Here is a 20,552-nt window from a genome sequence, read left to right as displayed (position 1 = left end):
TTTTGGGTCTACCAGACTAGTGCCCTAGATAAACCCTACCCCCTTTTTGCTGCTGCCATCTGCCGGCTTAGTTTGGAGCCAGACCCCCTCATCCATCCACGGCGAACCCGGCCAAGCGTACTATCGAGGTGGTGTGTCGTTTCAGACCGCTGAACAGCTCGGAGGTGGCCCGGGGGGACAAGTACATCCCTAAGTTCCAGGGGGAGGACTGTGGACAGATTGCGGTGAGTGTGTGGCTCAGCAGATAAACTTGTTCCTGTTGTCATTCAGTGAATCCTTCCTGAATGCACTGGACCTTCATTATGTTGATGGATTTGATTTGAAATGTAACGTCCTCTGGTATTAAATCCTCCTTGATAGAGTCGCTGAGGTGGCACAGCAAGAGAACCTGCCTGTGAAGAAGATAAAAACAGGGAAATATTACACTCCCATTGATTCAAGTTTCATCTTTGAGTAGTTTATCTTTGAAATCAGAAAATCTGAGTTTAAACATTTATGTATTGGACTGAAATCTGGAATCAAGATGGGATTAATTAGATGAATCTGATTCCAAAGTGTTATGTTAGAAAACCTGAGCTTTTGGTTAGTAATTGTACCAGTCAACAAAACTCAACATCCCACCTGTCTATTTGAATTGCTCAAATGCAGTGGACTAATGAGGGCTGTGGCCATGTGGACGTTCTTGATGGTGTGTGTTGCTGCACATACTGAGTGTTCCAGTCCAGCACGACTCAGGTGCAGTTCTACAATGCTGTGGCTCAGAAGATTGTCAGAGGTGAGTTATCCAACAGAACAGATGCAGCTTCAGTAGCTCACACATTAAAACTTAGGAAGTATAAGCCCAGGCAGTGTTTGAGAATTTGTAGTTTACTTGAGTAGCATTTTTTGGGGAAACTTATTACTTTTACTCCACTACATTTGAAAGATAAATATTATACTTATTATAATCTATATTTTTGTGTTGTAAAAAATCATAGTAATTGTACAATAGTAATATCATTGTTGGACATTTCCAAAAGCTGAAGTGATGACCTCATTTATTAGTTAGAATATGTGTAACTCCATATATTTCTCCATTTGTAAAAACTGAGTAATAGAACAAAGCCTACTGATTGATTCATTGGTGAAATACAATTAGTCGATTGTTGTAATAATCGTTAGATGAATCGATGATCAAAATAATGGTTTGTTGCAGCCCTAGCAGTGGTATCAGGAGGCTTACCAAGATATTGTATGTCCCCCATTGGAAATCAAATATTGTGTTAACATATGTAGGCTATAAGCTAATTGGTTTCTGATGCATCTATAAATACATAGATATACCTGACTATTGACCACCACAGGAAATAGTTGTATCAGCTGTTAAATGGGTCTGGATGGACTGTTTTTAAAGGTGGTATTTAAGTCCTTGTGCCCACGCTGTGTTATATTTAGGTGTCATACAACAGTTGTTCTTAAAATAAGTCAGTGTTATTTCTTACAATATGTCTATTTCTTACAGCAGCCACTTTAGTCAACTTTGTGGAAAGGTTGGTGACATCAACTCCTACACCATGTCCACCTGCAACGGCTCCCACCATCGCTACATCCTCCAAACAGTCAATAATCACAGGCGTTCCCAGAGAGGACACATTAAAAGCTGAGGTCCTGTGGTGTTTGAACATGATGGAGTCCCTACTCTTTTAATTCCAGTGAAGGGACAGGTTAATGAAATGATGTGAACTTTCACCTATGACATCATATTGAGATTCCCAGGTTCAGTGCAGCAAAGTACCAAATGCCAGAGTTTGATTGACAGTCACAGATCTTTATGCAAAGATTTGTATTTGTATGATTTTATGTGCTTCAAAATGATTTCCCAGTCAAAGGAGGTGCTGAAATCTGACTTTGTGGTGACTGTACTTTTGAAAACACACATAGTCTCACCCTCACAAATAAAAATGTCTTTGATTTCAATCTCTTTCTTTTTTCTTTACTTTTAGCTGTGCTGTTTTCTGCAATGTTCTCCGATTGCAAAGACTTTTGCCTGTGGAGTAACAAAGTCCATGTACATTTGTACGCATGGTTTGGCTCCACATTTCAAACATCTGTGTAAAAAACTCTCCTCTGATAAACTCTGTGACCTGTGACCTTTGACTTTTACACAAATGTCTTCACAGAGAGAAGAACAGTGGAATTTCTGTGGAGGAGCACCAGTCCTGTCAGAGCAGCACTGTCCAAAGTAAGACTGTCCATCTGTCTGCTGATGTCCTGGTCTCTGAAAACATAATGTCTTGTTTCATCCTGAGGTTGTTCTCACACAGCATCAACATTTAAGATGATTAGAAACGTCACAAAAACCTTTTCTGTCCTCAGATTCTTTCTCTAGTCTCAGTGTTTCTTGTCTTCCAGTGGACTCTGGTCTGCAGGAGGTTTTAGATCAACATAAGACCAGTCTGAGGACGAGATGTGAACGTGTGACTGAAGGACCTGATCCAACAGGAAGTGGAACCCTCCTCAACAGGATCTACACCATAGGTCACTAACAGGCGGACTGCGGTCCGGATGCGGACCCAGAAGCCGCCCCATACGGACCCGGACCTACAGCCAAAACAGAAGGTTAAGATTTAAAACTTAACGGGGCGCTTCTATTTCCACCGGCGCAGCTTTTGTAGACTTTACGGTAGTGGAAACGCACAGACCAATTGCATGCGAGTTGAGCCATCCCACGTGATACCACTCAGCCAATCAAGTCTGTGCATCCCATGCGGTAAAAATTACGACTCTACAGTGTAAACAGAGCTAGAGGCAAGTTACACATGAAGAGACGGTACAAAGAAAAAGAAAAAAGGTGATACATGTAGAAAACAAAGGGAGAGAAACAGCCGAGTGAGACGGAGAAAGAGAGAACTTAGTTAATGAGAGAACATTATACATATCTACAGCCATACATATATGTTCATTTGTATGTTACATGACAATAAATATTGTCAAAAAGTTTTTGAATTGTACTGAATTCATTTGATTTGACAGTCAGGTATTGATTACATGCAGATGTTGATAAAACTACTAGGCTACTTAAATACATATCACACTAACTAGTTAGACATTATGATCTTCCGGACCTTTGCTTCAAGAAATTTTCTCTAACTGGACCTCTTTAAATTTTAGTTGAATACCCCTGGGCTAGACAGTGTTCAAGGGGCCGTGAACAGGTTCTTGCAAACTGTTAGTAGACTGAGGAGTGGGAGGCAGGACTTTGTGCAGGCTGAATTTGACTGTTGATGTTGTCCGGCAGTAAGTAGAACAATTGATCTCTTTGGTGAGGCAGGAGAGGCTTTGCCCCGTGTCGTGCAGAGATCACTACAAGGTGCCTTGCAACCACCCCCATGAAGTAACTGTTTTTTAGCCAATGGCCCAAACCCTGTAGCAAATGTTGTCTTACAGAGGTTTTGAGGCAGAAATATAGTCTATTCTTCACTAGACCACATGTGTGAGAGAGAGAAGTGTTATAATTAAACATTCCCCATTCAAATGTGTTTAGCCGCCCGCTAAAAACACTGTGACAACCACCTGATCCATCCTAAAAAATTTAAACGGGCAGCAACAAGACCTTAAGTTTAGATGCACAGACCAATTAGGGTCTTTCTGTTTGTTTGCAGAAGTGCTATTTGTTGGCACCTGGACTTTGCTTGGTGTTTTTGTAGACGTTTCACCTCGTCCGTGAGGCATCTCCAGTTTCAACTGACTGGTGCAGACTCCCAGGTGTTCAGCCTCTGTGGAGCCATAAACACCTTGAGGACCGTGGAGGTCACACGTGGGTCAATATCCCACTTGGCCACCCCGTGTGTCGACAGGGTCACACGAGCAAAGGAGACGGGTTCAGCTGGAGACCTCATGTCTCCAGGTGTGCCAATTTCTTTATATGCAAATACTCCAATCTTTTCATTATTTTTCTCCTTTTTAAGAGAGGGTAACTTTATCTTCTATGTGAATCTGCCATGAAGTAAAAACCAAGAAAGCCACACAAACAGTGAAATGTTCAGGTGTTATTTCATTAATACTAGAAATGTTTGACCCCAGAGGTGATATTATATTATGGACTGTGTAATGTTGTAGCTGCAGAGTATTCTTGTATTACATATGTTATTAGGTTTAGGAACTAGAGCTAAGTGAAGGTTTAGAAACTAAAACTAGTACACTAAAACTTTGTGGTTTTGTTCAGGCACTAAAACTTCAGGAGCAGCTGCGTGAACCGCAGGAAAGTTTCAGCATTAGTCTTTTGCCATGGGTAAATGTAAATTTAATGACAATTGGTTACAAAACCCTAATTTTGCACCGTGGTTAAGTAAAGTTAGTAGCAACGTGTTCGAGGTCCGGTGCAGACTGTGCAAAAAAAAAAGTAAAACTCTGAACAATGGGTATGAAAGCTTTGGGGACCCACATGCGGTGTGAATAAGACAAAGCGGCTGCGGAAACCTGTTGGAAAACACCTGGCATTTTATTTTACTCAATAAATCAAACGGTGTGTAAACAGTTTATATCAATAAACAGTGTGTTATGGGAATTGGTTGTATTGTGTGATGTTTTATTTTATTTCTACAAAACTGGTCTTAAATTTCATTCTGCGTGGTATTAAAAAGGTCTTAAAAAGTCTTAAATCTAGCTCTTAGAAACCTGCAGATACCCTGTTTAAGTACTGCAAGTCAGCAGATTAACCTTAAATGCCACAAAGCAAAGTGGTGTCCCAACATTTGTTGGGTACTGAAAACAAACTGTTACTACACCCTGTGAAGGCTAACCTGGACAATACAGCACAACAGGAAGCAGTAGTGTATACTGCTATCATGGTGAGGAAAAGACATTTAACAAAGGCGGTCAGGATAATGACCCTTCCAGGCTGTGTTAGAAAATGATGGTGGAACAACAGCACAGTCTCCAGATTCTCCAGGTGAAGGGTGAATGCAAAGAAAGCTACAAGTGCAGGTCATTTGTGGGAACCTCTGCAACAGCATTGTCTTTCCCTACAGCATAAGATCTATGTTTAGTTTATGAAAGAGTCAAAATGTTGATTGCATTTATACTTAGATTCTGTGATTTTCTATTATTCCTAAAATGTTTATTTGTGTTATGGTCTCATTTACAGCACAATGAGACATTACACTAAACTACGTCCATGTTTATAACAAAGTTTTTTGACTGGTAGTGTAAGTGACTTCCGTGAAGTTGGCCCCCCACCCAACGCAAAATTTCGCAAAAATAGGCTCAATCGTTTGTGCTCCGTTTGTGCTGGTTTGTGCTCTAAAAATTTTCGTTTGTGCGGTTTTGGTTTTGTAGATATAAAAGATTTATTTAAAGGTCATTCTCCGGTCACTCAGCCCCCCCACATGATCCAAATTTACCACAACTAGTCTCAATCGTTTGTGCTGTAAAAATGTTCGTTTGTGCTGCTTCGGTTTTTAAAATATTAGACATTATATTTTAGGTGATGACGTCATCAGCCCCCCTACATGCTCCGAACTCACCCGAAATAGGCTCAATCGTTTGTGCTGGTTTGTGCTGCTCGAAGCTCCGTTTGTGCGGCTTTTTATTTTGCTTTTATTTAGCATTTTATTTTGGGTTGCTCACTTATTCACTTTCTTACCAAACTGTTTAATTTTAGTGATGTTTTAATAGAACAACTCTTTATCAATATTTTTTGTAGTCGTTGTGGTGTTTATTAAAAGCAGCTCAATGTTCATCTGCTGTCAGACTCTTTTTCTGTCACCGTCTTACTTAAACTAGATTTGTGTGAGAGCGCCATCAAGTCGTAGCTTTATGTAACTTCAGCGCTTTTGTTCCCATCTGATTGACCTTATTTACGAGTATCGTCTGATACCCTTCACTCCCACCACGAGGTGGCACTCTTCAAGATGCTGTTGTGAAAATCAAGTTAGTAGAGGAAAAGTTGATAAAATTACAAACTCAAATTTCTGGCCAATGTAAGTACAATGTTTTAACAGTGTCAGTTTAAACCATGGTGACCATAAATTAGCCATGGTTCTTGCTAACCATAGTTTAACCATGGTATTTGTAGGAAAAATGTTGTACAAATGGTAATGAATATGCCAAATAATAAAAGTTATGATACTTGGTTACTACTCTTACAATACCAAAACAAAGATTAATTTTTGTAAGGGTAACTTCAAGAACAACGGTACAGAATTCAAGTGAGCTAAGATTTCCAATGTTTATTGAACAAAAAACACATTGCTAATACTTATATCACTTATATCACAATTAAATGCTTACAGTTGTACATATGAGCTATGTTAGTTTTAGAATATGTTGCACATTTAGGGATCAACATTACTCTATTGTTAGTTATATAAGATATAACATATTATTACTATATTGTCCTTATATTTGGGACAATGCAGTAATACAGGTTTATACTATACATGACATTTTTGGAGTCAGGATTATTTAAGTGAGTAATTATGTTTTGCTTATGCCAGATGCCCAAGAAACCAGCAGTCAACAGGGATTCCATTTTCACAGTCCTGTGTTCATCAAAAGAGGCCATAGTCAAAAATGGCAACATAGCTACTCCTAATCAAAGCATCTGGACAGAGCTTAGTAAGCAACTAGAGAACAAGATCACTGCAAAGGCTCTATACACTTTTGTTAAATTAAACAGACACAACATCTTGACTGCTTTAGGGTTTACTCTTGAAAGTGATAAAAGTGATGAAACAAGTGGCAGTAGTGATGACACTGATTTTAAGCCAGGGTCCCTTTCCCCCAGACCAAAAGATTGCTGGACTTTTGATCTTGAAGTTCCATTTCAGAAATGGATTGAATTTATGCCTGAAACAGTTCAATACAAAAACAAGATCTCTAAAACACAAAAAAGGGAATACACAATTTTGAAGCCTGGCATCTGGACGCATGTGATAAATCATCACATTTGGCAAGAAGTGAAAAGCCCCTGCACATTTGCCTTTAAAAGAGCCAAGGTCTATCCATCAGCCACAGAGAGATACATAGAAATCAGAGGCAAGTGTAAGGAGTGTCATGGCCACATTCACATAAAATGTGACAGAGAGCCTGAAATGAACAGCCCAATGGTGCTAAAGTGTTTCATGAAAATCACAGATGACTCCCTGCACACTGGCTGTTCCAAGTGTCCGATGTCTGGTAACCTGCGTGAGCAGATATCCAAAGAACTGTGTGAGGGTAGACTGGAACCCCATGTATGGAGGGCATCGGAGGCAACAAAGCTGATGGATTTTGGAGATCCTGAGCCAAGCCATCTACCTAATTTGGCCACCCTGCGCAAAGCAAAGCAAGAGAGAAATGCCTTAGAACTAGGTGACAAAGATCCTATTTTATCACTGCAGATGTTAAAATACAGCGCACCCCACAGTGGTAGCATTAAAGACATTGGACTGGACAAGTTTTTCTGTCACTATTGGAGTCAAACACAAATGTATATGTACAAGTCATTATCAAAGACTTCTACTAACCCCACTGTGAGTTTTGATGCAACTGGCTCAGTAGTGAGGAAACTACAGAGACCAAACAGGATGTCTGGCCATGTCTTCTTATATCAGGGCGTTCTGGCAGGTAATGTGAGCTCAAGTGTCCCAGTCGTGCAAATGTTGTCAGAGGGACATGATGTTAATGCAATAACACATTGGCTGACAGAATGGATACGTGCAGGTGCACCAACTCCAAAAGAGGTTGTGTGTGACTTTTCTTTGGCCTTGCTCGGAGCTTTGGTCAAGGCTTTTACTCCTCATCCTGATCTGAAGATTTACATCAATGTGTGTTGTGGCGTCTCACTTGGTAAGTCTGCAAAAGTGCCACCATGTTTTGTCCGGGTTGATGTTGCACACTGCATCAAGATGATCTGCCAGTGGGACTGCTTGAAGAAAAAAACACATCGCATTAAAGATTTCTTTGTGAGATCAATGGCACAGCTTCTTAAGTCACAATCCATGGACGATGCTAAAGAGCTACTACGCAGCATTACTATTGTGGCTCTCAGTGAAGCAGAGGGCAATGACAGCTCTGGAGTCCCCCTCATATCAGAAAGGTGCAAGAAATATCTGAAAGCCCGAATTGCAGAAGAGTGTATCATCATTCCAGATGTAGAGGGTGAGGACCTGGAAAAAGCAGATCAAACGCAGTGGGTGGGTGACCAAACACAGACAGACCTACGGCAGTGGGTGACAGAAATATGTGAAGAAAGCAGGTCACTTGCCGTGGCTAATGGAGATTGTGATAATATGCACTTCCGAGATCATTCCCAATGTTGAAGCCAGTGTTGAAGCAGAGTTCAGAAACATTAAACGTGGTCTTTTCAAGCATGAAAACTTGCCGATTCAGGTGGATCGATTCGTTGCTTGACATTTGTCCTTCATTGAAGGCAACATGCACATTTGTTATACAAAACAAAAAAGTAAAGAGGAGGGTGAAGAAGATGCAGCTGTTGCAACAGTGATTGTCAAAGAAGCCAATCAACTATCAACCATAACTTGCAGTGTAGATGTAAAACCAGAAATGGATGCTTCCTGTTCTGGGAAGTCTGACATTGTCACAAACATCCATCCAACAGAGGAAGACTGTTGAAAACTGGAGAGGCCTAGCTCTTCCACCCAAAAAGAGAAAGAGGAATTCCTATCTCTCTCCTTGTCCTGAATGGCTCCATGCAGATCCATCTGTGAGGGGGGAAAGACTGAAAGTGGAACTATTGAAAAATGGAAATAATAAACAGCCTGTTAAACTCAGGAAATCAAGACTGTCTGTGCTAAACACGTGCATTTGATGCTTTTTGTCAGTGCTTATGTTGTGCTTTCTGTGATAGTGTCACCTTTGCAAATTTTGTTTGTGGTGAGGACTCCAAAAACCTCCTCCAGCTAGTGAAAACCATCAGCACAAAGGGTCTGAATGCACAGGCCTACATACAGAGGGCAGAGCTGCTGAGTGGAATATTCAAACCTGTCCAACTGAAGGCTGGTGCTCTCCAAATCGATACACAGTGCCACATCTCCACTATCATTGAAAAATCAATGACAAAACTTTCATGTGTTTACTTCACAAAGCAGTGCTCCTCACAGTATTGCAGTCTCAGCACACAAACAACAAGGGAAATACTATTTGTTTGTACTTCTGTTGCTGTACTGCAGGCTTCTGGCATTGCTCATCTTCAGACCGCAGTGGAAGAAGGCCTTAACCTCCCGGAGTCCCCCTGCCTCAGGCCAATCCAAAGTCCATCACAGTGTCCCTTTGCATTCAAGACAGACTCTACATCAGGAGAAGAGCTCTGTGCAGGGAAAGTGTCTCACAGTTACAGTCTGGGAGAACTTCTGTGGATTGACACTGATGTGGGAAGTAATTCCATAGAATTTCCATTGAGTGAATTTCCCTCCAATCTAATGCTCCAGGGAGAGAGATTTACTTTAAGGGCAGTCATCGCTTTCAAAGGAGGCTTAACCCAGGCTAGTCTAGGACATTATGTAGCCTACTGCAGGAGGTCTCCATATGTCTGGGAGATGTATGATGACCTGAGAAGTGGAGTGACAGGAGTGTCAGAAAAAAACAAAATCTGCCCACATGCAGTGTTATACAGTATACAAAAGATTGATTGCACTGTTTAAATTTAATCTCACAAGTATTTTGTTGTATGCCACACACCCTTGTTTTCCTACTCCTGTTTGGAGAAGTTGTTTCTGCTCTTCTGGAAGTCAGGCTTGATGGAGTTTGCACTTAAGTGTATTATTCTGTGTGGCAGTTTTGGTTTGAAGACAGACATGGCTTGTCAGTGTTTTTAAGTGTTTAAGTTTTTAAAGGTCCATTATTTGTGTTAATGGATGTTCGATAGTACACTTTAATTCAGTTTCACAAGTAAAATAATTTTGGCTTAATTCATTGAGTCATGAGGTACATTTCTACATACATGCATATAATACACATACAAAGCTTATGTGTGTATAAGCACAGAGATACAGCAAACATATTGTATGACATACTATTATTATTAACATAATGATATACAGTAGCAAGTAAAAACATTTACCTTGGAATTGGTGTTACAGTCCACACTTCTGCAGCCGCTGTGTCTGGTATAAATTGGAAACACACGGTCGATCGGTAACTTAACTAAATTAGGATCCGTTTGGATCTTACCTTGCTCAGCTGTACTAAGAAAAACCAAAGCCGCACAAATGGAGCTTCGAGCAGCACAAACCAGCACAAATGGAGCACAAACGATTGAGCCTATTTCGGGTGAGTTTGGAGCATGTAGGGGGGCTGATGACGTCATCACCTAAAATATAATGTCTAATATTTTAAAAACTGAAGCAGCACAAACGAAAATTTTTACAGCACAAACGATTGAGACTAGTTGTGGTAAATTTGGATCATGTGGGGGGGCTGAGTGACTGGAGAATGACCTTTAAATAAATCTTTTATATCTAAAAAAACCAAAACAGCACAAACGAAAATTTTTACAGCACAAACCAGCACAAGCGGAATAGATTGAACCTATTTTTGCGAAATTTTGCGTTGGGTGGGGGGCCAACTTCACGGAGGTGTGTAAGTGTTTATCCCCACATTAGTAGCAAAGGTCTGTCTGTTATAAAATAAATAGGCCTAGATTTCTCCAGTCTAAGTAGGTTTTAAAAAGCACCCACCTCCTCCCATTCTGCCATCACTGGACATAACGAGCCCCCCCAAGTGTTCGGTTTTATTCTCACCCTGGTGTGGCTCACTTGGATTTCATTTCACTTTTAGTAGATTTGTTTACAGAACACGAATTATCATCCATCCATCACCTACACTGCTATTCCTGTAGAGGATTGTGGGAACCTTGTTGATGTGAGGCGACAGTGCTAACCACTTTCCACTGTGCCAGACAGTTACCCTCTCTTCAAAAGAAATAACAATCAGACACTAAAAGTAGTGACATGTTGACTTTTGAAGTTTTGACATCATTGGAAGTGACGTCCTCACCTCTGAAAATAGTTAGTCTGTTTGCCTGTCCATCACTGTCCATCAGTCTGTTCTGTCTGTCTGTTCATGTTTGTCGCTTGTCTATTCTTCTGTTTATAAGTGTTTTTGTCTGTCTGTCCATACATCCGTGTCCATCTGTCCATCTCTGTCTCTGTCTTTGTCTGTCTTTCTTTGTGTCTCTGTATGTTCATTTGTCTGTCCATCTGTCTTTGTTGTCAGTCTCTCTCTTTTGATTTGTCTGTCGGTCTGTCTTTCTGCCTGTGTCTCTGTCTGTCAGTCTGCCTGTCTGTCCGTCTGTCTTCCATGCTCCAATTCCCAGTAATAAGGTGCACCACTTCTGGGTCCCCATACGTAAAGTACGTCATTTGTAAAACAACAAAAACAATCCCATGGCAGGCTTCCCAGGCTGGCTACAGCCTCCAGCCCGCTCTGTCTCTGAACACCCTCCCTCCTACAGACTACCAGCCCCACGGCAGGCTTCCCAGGCTGGCTACAGCCTCCAGCCCACTCTGTCTCTGAACACCCTCCCTCATACAGACTGTGTAAATTTCACAGACTTAAAGTGATAAGAGCCAGAAGACATAGTTACCCTCTCTGGCAAAGGAGTACTGCTGACATTAACCATGAAAGTAGCTTTTGCCAGAAAAGGAAGTGGCGTACGTTACGTATGGGTACCCTGAAGTGATGGGCCTCAAGTCTGGGTCTCATTAGAGACCTGGAAACATGAGGTCTGCAGCTGGATCCTTCTCTTAACTCGTGTGACTCTGTCAACACATGTGATGGTCGGGTGGAACAGTGACTCATGTGCGACCTCCCTGGCCCTCAGGGTGCTAACAACTCCAAGAGGCTAAACGCCTGGGAGTAAGTACCGGTTGGTCAGAGCTGAAGAAGCCTCTCGGATGAAAGGTGAAACGCCTCAGAGTAGTCCAGGTGCCAACAAATAGCACTTCTGGGAAGACCATGACCTGGATGACTGAATCTCCACTTTCTGAAGTGATGTTTACCACTTTAATTGGACCTTTATGGAATTAAAAGTCTTATCCATGACAGAAAAATGTTTTCCTTGGTGTTTCTGTCATATAGGGAGTGAAGCTTAATTTCACTGTTTGACAACTTCAAAAATGTACCTTCAGCTGACATTAGCATTCATTTATTTTGGTTTGCTGAAGGGTAAACAGTTTCACTTCAACAAAATGTATTGTCATTTAATCTAATACCAGATGTTAAAACCTGTAGGTCCAACCATGTTTCTATGATAAAGAAAATAGAAAGATTGAAGGGGATCTGCATGTCAGACTTCTTAACCTTCACTCAGCCAATTTTATAAGACACTCTAAGGGTTTGGTTGGTTTGTTTAGTGTTGGTGGGATTTTTACATGTAACAATTGTCCTCAGATTATTTTTACCAGTCCAGGCCTGAATCCAACATGCAGTTCAACACTGTGAAAGTGTGGCTGAAGTTCAGGTTTTAGAGCTCGATCCAAATGTGTGTCATAGCATAACACCACAGAGCAAATACCTCAATGTCAAATCTACTGGTTGTCAGAAAAATATATGAAGAATCCTCCTATTAGATCCAGTCTCATGTCTGGCCACTAAGAATGGAACTATAATTTAAGATCATAGTTTTAGGGGGGCAGAAGACACTGAAAGTTCATTAGAGGACAATGAGCGGGCGTCTTGGAAGCAGCACATACTGGAGCTCTGAAAACAGTAAACAGTAAAACAGTAAAAAAGTAAACATAACCATCATTGGAACTAATCACCAAGACTACACTCAAAAATATCATTAATATTGTGGGTTTGGATTATTGATTCAACTTGTCAGTGTAAAGATCATGGTAAAAATGATGGTGCCACCTGTCCTCATTTGTTCTTTTCATTTGTTGTTGCACAAAGTTTTATTAACTCAGAATATTTTAGAATAATACTGTGTTTTGAACTAAGTGGAGCCTTAACAAGGCAACAAAACTGTCACCAAATCAGATTTTCTTTAAATGTAAAAACTGAAATGTTAGAAGAGAAACCGATGAAAGTGTCACAGTATAAGGCTTTTTATCTCATATTGTTTGAAGGATGTTTTGCATTTGAAGCAGCCATTAGACTGAACTTTGACCCTGTGTCACTCTGAGCCACAGCTTTGTTTTGTTCTCAGTGTTTTTCTGGGCCGACCTCAGTGGAGTTTACTCAGAAGTTTAACTCTAGTCAGCAGTTTGTTGGCTGTTGCAAGTTTTAGATCCATTGGATGTGAATTTCTTTCTTTCCAACCAAACCAACAAATCAACTGTTACCAACAAATGAACCAGGACTTATAAAGGCCCCAATAACATTCAGACATGAATCTTTTTTGTCTGATAGATGAATTTAATCCTGGCATCCAAACTTCATTTGGAGAAAAAAATAAAACTTGGTAGTGTCGGTGGTAGAAGAGGAACTTAGAATATTTTATCAAGAAAATGTACTTGTACAGAGGACTGGATCAGTCCTGACCCAACCCCCTCACTGGATCAGTCCTGTCCTGTCCTCTGCTGTAGCACTGTGGTGATGAAGTGTCACCTTGTATTTCTCACAGCTGACAGGATCCACTAGAGGGCAGCAAAGACCAGAATATGACCAGAGTCTGACTGACGTTAACACTGATATTTCCTGTGTGGTACCAAAAGGGCCCGTTCTTATTCATCACATGGCTCCTGCTCCTTCACCTACATTTACTTTATGCACATGATGTTCTAGTTTTTTCCATTTTCTAAACTGTGGATTTAGGAAATGAACAGCACAAATGGTGAACTAGAAAAATGTCTCAGTTGTGTCAATGGAATAGATTTTGATTAAATCTCAGTAAATTGAAGTGTGTAATATTTCCTGTCAATCTAATGATTGTCTTTACTTTAGGAATAATCCACTTTCTCAGACGTCATCAGGAAAAAGTCTGATGCCAAACTAAGATGAAATATCATGGAAACTGGAATAACATCATCAACCAAATCAACAGGTTGGTTCAACAAATTGTTTCCTAACTTCCAAGGATGTTTCCAGAAAAGATTAGTGAGAGTTGCTCTAAGTAGATGAACTGAACACTCAGCTCCCTTATTTTCTAAACTAAATATTGGGATCATTTTTGATCTTCATGTATATTTCACATGTAGTTTATCTCCAAATGTCTGAATCAGCCTGATTTGGTGTCTCAAACTTTCCAGTGATTGTTTCCAGTTGAATTATTCAATACACACATAAACCAGTGCAGTGAAGTGGCTACAATAAAGAATCATTTTAGATTTTTCAGTTTGATCTGACTGGACAAGTTTGCAACAACATAATAATCTTTGACATTTATTCATGTCTCATGTTGTTTCTTTTGATTGGTTGTATTTTGAAATTCCTTCTGTTGAGATGTGATGATAAAACCTTTGGAGTTTTTGATCTTCACTGTACAAATATTTTTCTATTCTTGTGTCTTTTAAACCTTCATATGATCCATTTATTGTCCAAACAAATCAATACAAATGCAAATATTTCCTAGAACTACATTATTTAGTGTTTGTTACAGCTCCAGTGCAGACACCTGGGACTTTAATCTTGTTTCTCTATATTTCAGATCTACTCATTCTAATATGTTAGTCTGAAGATGGAGCATGTCTGCATGTTAAATCTTAACATTTGGAATGAGCTGAAAGTGAACAGAGTCCTAACTCTCCCTGTGATTCAAATGAAACACATGACTCTCTCCAATGAGCCTCTTCCATTATTATTAGCTGTTAGCTACAGGAAATGATGCTGCAGCTTTAATCTCACTTCACAGAAACTCTGTGGAAAATGCTGCAGAAACATGTCATTGATGGTCTCATCTACTTTTCCAGTGGGAGTTAGTGGTTGACCTTCAGTAAATGATCTCTGTTAGCTTCATGACATGAGGTGCACACTGACCTGCCCCCTTTCATGACCTGTTTTTAGACCAGTAGAGTTTAAATCTTGGTAGAACTCAGAGCTGCACAGGTTTTGGCATCTGGCTGTAAATATCCATCCATAAGAAACATATTGTGTGTCAATCAGCTGGGGACACAAACTGACATTGATTTGATTCAGTGTCTTAACGGTGAGATGGTGTTTAAGGCCTCACAGGAAGTCCTAACATTAGTCTAATTAGATCTCTTGAATCCTTTAAAGTCCAGAAACCAGATTGAATCAGTGCTGCCTGGAGGTTTATCCATGTCCACACAAACTCATGGTCCTCCATGAAAACAGACACATGCAACATTTCTTTGGTCTCATTATGCTGACGCTAAGAGAAAGAAAAAAGGATTTCTACATGAGCCTTTGAATCCAATGATCATCCTTCACTGCTGTTTAATGCACAGTGGTCTCTGCATTTGAAGCATCAGCAGCACTACATGTTTTCTGTGAAATATCTGAGAGCTTTTCTTTTCTGGGCTAAATCCTTCTCCAGGTGTTTTTCTGCCTATTGAGAAGTTGTTGACATGTCCCAGCTGATGTTCAGACAACAAACTGATGTTGTGTTAACACTGAGCTACAGGACTGGAATAGGCTGCTGAGGAGGAACCAGCTGTTGGTCACAACAGGTGGATCAGTTGTTTGTCTTTGTTTTCCAGCCAATGCAAATTGTTGACTGACTGAGGGGGAGAAATAAACAGAATTAAAAACAGGAGAGTAGTAACCACATCATGTGATAAGTAACCAAAGCTAATACACCACTTCTATCTTCAGCCGACGTACGACGGCCGACTCTCTCTGTGTCCTTTCAAAGTAAAACGTCCATCTGGCTGTGCACTATATCCAATATTAGTTTGCATTGGTGTATAATGTGAATGCATTGACTTCTGAATATACTGTCTCGTCTCCCTGCATGTGGACTCAAACTGGGAGTGAGGCTGAGGTTGTGTGTGTGATTTTCTGATTTATTGCTGCTCCACTGCAGCTGGATTCAAAACATGTGATGTCTATGTAATATCAGTGGATCAGACCTGCCTGTCTCAGGCCTACATGTGTCTGTTGTGTGTCAGGTGAAGCATAAAACAATATCAAATACAGCTGTGATCTGTGATTATTTCCTGTGGGAAGCTTCAGGAGTTTATGCTCGTGCCCCTCAGACCAGGCTGCCGTCACTGACGTGTTAGTCCAAAGGCTCACTCATCAGTACTAAGGTCCAGCTGGAGTCACAGAGACATGAAGGTGGACCAGAAGGTGTTTTTCAAAGCCCAAGGAACAGCACATTGTCCTCACTGTTCACTCTGAGTTTAGAAAAGAGCAGCCTGCCACGTCTTTATTGTTGTTGTTACTGGACAATATAGAGTCTGAGAAAGATCTTTGTTATGGACAGAAGCTGAAGAGACTGATGACAACAAGCAAATCATAGAAGCTACTTCCTCCTCCTCTAAAGTGTGAGATTAAAGTCCTTGTCACACTTTGAGCTTTGAGTTCTTCTTAGTGAAACAATGAATGAAAAATACATAATGACATCAAACTAAAAACAAACTCAATTTCAAAGATCCAATGAATATTTTGGCAGGATTGACATTTGAATTCAATTTATTTCCAAACAACAAACTACAATAACTCTAACTCTAATTATTACTTCTAAATGAACTATAGAAGACATCTCATATATAGAGAAATGCTGTGCAGTAAAAAATCCAAGCTTTGTCTCTGTAATGTAGTTTTGTAGAAAGTAGCAGTGAATGGGAGAAACCAAATAACCAAGTGTTGTTGTTTGTTTCAGCCACTAGATGGAGACACAACATTGTCATTTGATGTCACTTTCTTCTCACTGGCCTTAGTTTGTGTTTTTTTGGGTCATTTTCATTTATTTCTTGTTGTCTTGCATCTTTTGAAGCCAACAGGAAGTGACAGTGGAAGCCATGCTAAGGTGAGCAGGTAGCACTGCCTTTGTTCATTTCATCTATATTGTATATTCATTCAATTCCCTGGTTTATTTGTGCAGGAGACGACTCATAAGGGTGATGCTACAACTGTCTAAAGGTCATAGGTGGATTAACCAGGGGCCCAGAGCTCAGGGGCCCTTGGGCCTGTGTCTGGGCCTGACAACCACTGTTAATTTTGACAGCAGATTTTAATTTAATTTTAGTCATAGTCTTTTGACTAAAGTGCAATTCTAGTTTTAGTCATATTTTTGTCATCTGCTTTGTTTTAGTTTTAGTCTAGTTTTAGTCGACTAAATCTACAGTCAATTTAGTCGAAAATCTATTGGGTTTAATTTAAGTGTAATTTAGTTAAACTATTGTAATATACAAAATATTCTAAATTAAAATTAAATGAAAAACAAGTTTCATTAAATATATACGGAACATGGCCTTTCCTTAAAAGACCAAAAATTAGATATGCATTGTTTATAACTTGCATATGACATTCTTCATTCTGACCTATAACTGACCCATATATTTTTCTCCCAGCTGTTGCCATTTCATTATAGTTTAAGTCAGACACAAACCCAGTGTAGACTACGATGATGATGTCGTGGACTCGCGCATCCCGCGTCACTAGGTGGATCAGTTACTTTTCAAATGTGCGTCTAAGAAGATTAATTCTGATTGGATCTTTCCTAAAAACGTCCCTCACTCACATTTTCGTCTCGTTTTTATTAGTCAATGAAAATGTCAATATATTTTTGTTTAGTTTTCGTCATCACTTAATTTTTATTTAGTTAACGTCTCGTCTTCGTCAGTGAAAACTTGTCGTTGACCTAAATTATAACGAAAATACTTTGTCAACGAAATGAACACTGCTGACAACAGCACACGAGCAGGTTCCAACACAGGATATGTCATTCATGTTATGGTCTGGGTGTTTCCACAGGCACAATCTAGGAGGAAATACTCGGGGGTCCATAGGGACTTTGGGCAGTTCTGATGGAAACAGGGATTTTCCAGTAAATCACATGGGACGAAGCAGCCTGACTTCAGCCCTTCAGAGTAAAGGACGCAGGGTAAGTTTGACTTATTTTCTATATGATTTCACTGTCCGAGGCTCCAGTTCAGGATCCAGGTGGACGGTAGGAGCTGGATTATGTGTCTGTGGACCCAGGACTCTGTTTAGACCCCGACAGCGTGTTTGGAACAGGATGAGGACGTTGGGCCGCAGCTGGTAAACATGACGCAGGTTTTTCTACCGCGGTGAAAACAGTTTGACTTTGGATCTTCGACAGATCCTCCTCATGTTGTTCTGTAACATTAACTCTCCATGAGAAGCAGCGACTGGAACTGCAGGTTTAGTCGGAGGAGCTTGAGATCCGGAGGCTGATTTTCAGTCTGGACCCGTTTTAGCAGCAGGGGTTAGAGCCAAAAGTGTCCTGTCAGTGGGACGGGGCGCTGTTCTGGTCCGTGGTCTGTGGCCATTGTGGACTAAAAAGTAGGAAAAACCTCTAACAAGTCGGCTTCATTTAGGTTTTCACTGAGCTGGTTACAGACAACATGACGACCACCAAATACAAGAGTCACAGAGTCTGAGTGTGTTTTATCTCTGTGGACTGTGGAGGAAGAAGAGTCCCTATAAAGCTCCCTCAGCACAAAGATTTGAAGGAAAGGAGGAAGTTCAAAATGTGTGTGTGTTTTGATATATATTGGTAACTCTTCTACACTGTCTCTTCCACCCCCACCAAAGTATTTTTATACGTATACGGGCGAGGTGAGGCTTTTATTGTGAAAGAGCTGGTAAACATGACAGGTTGTTCTATCCAGCTGATTATGTCGGGATCGAACCCTAGCTGCTGATAGTGTTGATATGAAAACCAAATATGACCAGTATATGACTAGTTTTAGGTGGAGTACTTTAGAGTAAATAGTCACATTGTGTGTGTTGTTGTGTTGGATTTAATTCATGTTGTCCACTTGTTGGTACCTGGACCCTCAGAGTACCAGCTGCTGGGACCATGTCCTGGCCTTTGTTGTGTAGTGAGTGGGCTTGGGGTCCTGGTTGGACTAGTCTTTCTGCAAATAAGCTAAAAGGATTGGAGTGTAATGTGAGTACTAACTAACAGTATATATCACAGTTTATTTGCTGTGTACTTCAAAGTGTATTGCAAATACACTAAAAAGCAGGCTAGAAGTATATAAGTAGTACCTGTAAGTTCAGTACCCAGTAGAGCTGCAGTACAACATTAAACCCAGATCAGAGCGGGTAGTGTACTCATGTGTGTATAGTGATACTGCTGTAACCACAGAGTCATGTGACTTCCTGTGGCACAGCAGGAAGTGTTCAGTCGGTGAGCTCAGACTCCATGTTGAGAGCAGACAGCAGGAGGAGGAAAAGTGAAGCTGAGGCAGGTGAGTGTTAATCCAACATTATTATGATCTGACTGTTGGAGGCTCACACTCACTTTTCTCTCTGTGGACTGTGGAGGGAAGATCCTGGGTCCACACAAAGCCGCTGAAACTAAAGGAGGAAACAACAGGCTGTGACTTCCTGTGGACACAAAGTCCTGATCCGCTGAAGAATCCACACTAAAGCTGCAGCTGAGCCCAGAACAGAGGCCCAGCTTTAAAGACAGTTGTTGTGCTGCCTGCTCTGAGTCCACTGGACTCTGGCTTCATGTCCGTGTGGCTGGACTTCCTGTTTTGTGATTTTGTTACTGTGTCACTTGAATGGCCTGGTTCAGAAACTTTGAAACTTCCTGTCTGTGAGCATTTGTGGATTCAGAGCTCCATCCATCCATCTTCTATACCCGCTTTTTCCTGAAAGCCAGGGTCACGGGGATCTGCTGGAGCCTATCCCACCTCTCTCTCGGATGAAAGTCAGGGGTACAGGACAGGTCACCAGTCCATCACAGGGCCACATAGAGACACACAAAGACAGACAACCTCACTCCTACGGGCAATTTTAGATTCACCAATCAACCTAACATGCATGTTTTTGGACTGTGGGAGTAAACCCACGCAAGCACGGGGAGAACCTGCAAACTCCACACAGAAAGGCTGGGTTGCGAACCCACGACTGTGAGGCAACAGTGCTAACCACTCAGCCACCATGCTGCCCTCAGAGCTGCATAAACATTCAATTGATCAGTGATTGATGTGAAATCAATAAAACCATGTTTGTGTTTGCAGAGGTCAGTACCACAGACAGAGACCAGAGTGTCCAGGATCCAGCTGTCTGTGTGTGAAGAGGGACTGGTCCAGACCTCTAACCTTCAGTCCTGAACTCAGACCCTGAGACTGTTTGTCAGTGAGTCAGCGACTGTTTCTTCCTTTTTTACATCCACAGTTCGATTGTGATTGCATTGAATATGTGGTTCCAAATACATGTGCATATGTATAGGGGCTCTAAGAACAGAGCCAGAGTCTGAGCCAAACTCCCAGTTTCTTCTGTTTGAAGGGACATATTTCTAGTTAGTTTCAAAAACTGAACCAAAAAGATGCAAAACAACAACAAAGAAATGAACAATGAGCATAAAACGACACCAAATGCCTTGTGATTCAGTCAGTGGGACAGGAAACAAAGAACCACAGCTGTTTTTTCTTCTTTGGACTGAAGTATGACGGAACAGTTTAATTTTCCATCAGTGGATCGACTGATGTTTCTGCTGTGACCTGTAGTTTTCCTGAGTT

General features: G+C 40.9%; 1 protein-coding gene across 1 annotated transcript in view; it reads left to right on the top strand.

Annotated features, from left to right (window-relative positions):
* LOC113121950 (NACHT, LRR and PYD domains-containing protein 12-like) overlaps positions 1–20,552 on the top strand; it is a 72,234-nt gene that overhangs the window by 19,757 nt on the left and 31,925 nt on the right. The gene's annotated exons all lie outside the window — the stretch shown is intronic.

This window comes from Mastacembelus armatus, chromosome 20 (genome assembly GCF_900324485.2).
Source record: "Mastacembelus armatus chromosome 20, fMasArm1.2, whole genome shotgun sequence".
In the NCBI taxonomy this organism is placed as follows: domain Eukaryota; kingdom Metazoa; phylum Chordata; class Actinopteri; order Synbranchiformes; family Mastacembelidae; genus Mastacembelus; species Mastacembelus armatus.
This window is presented reverse-complemented; position numbering and strand designations above follow the sequence as displayed.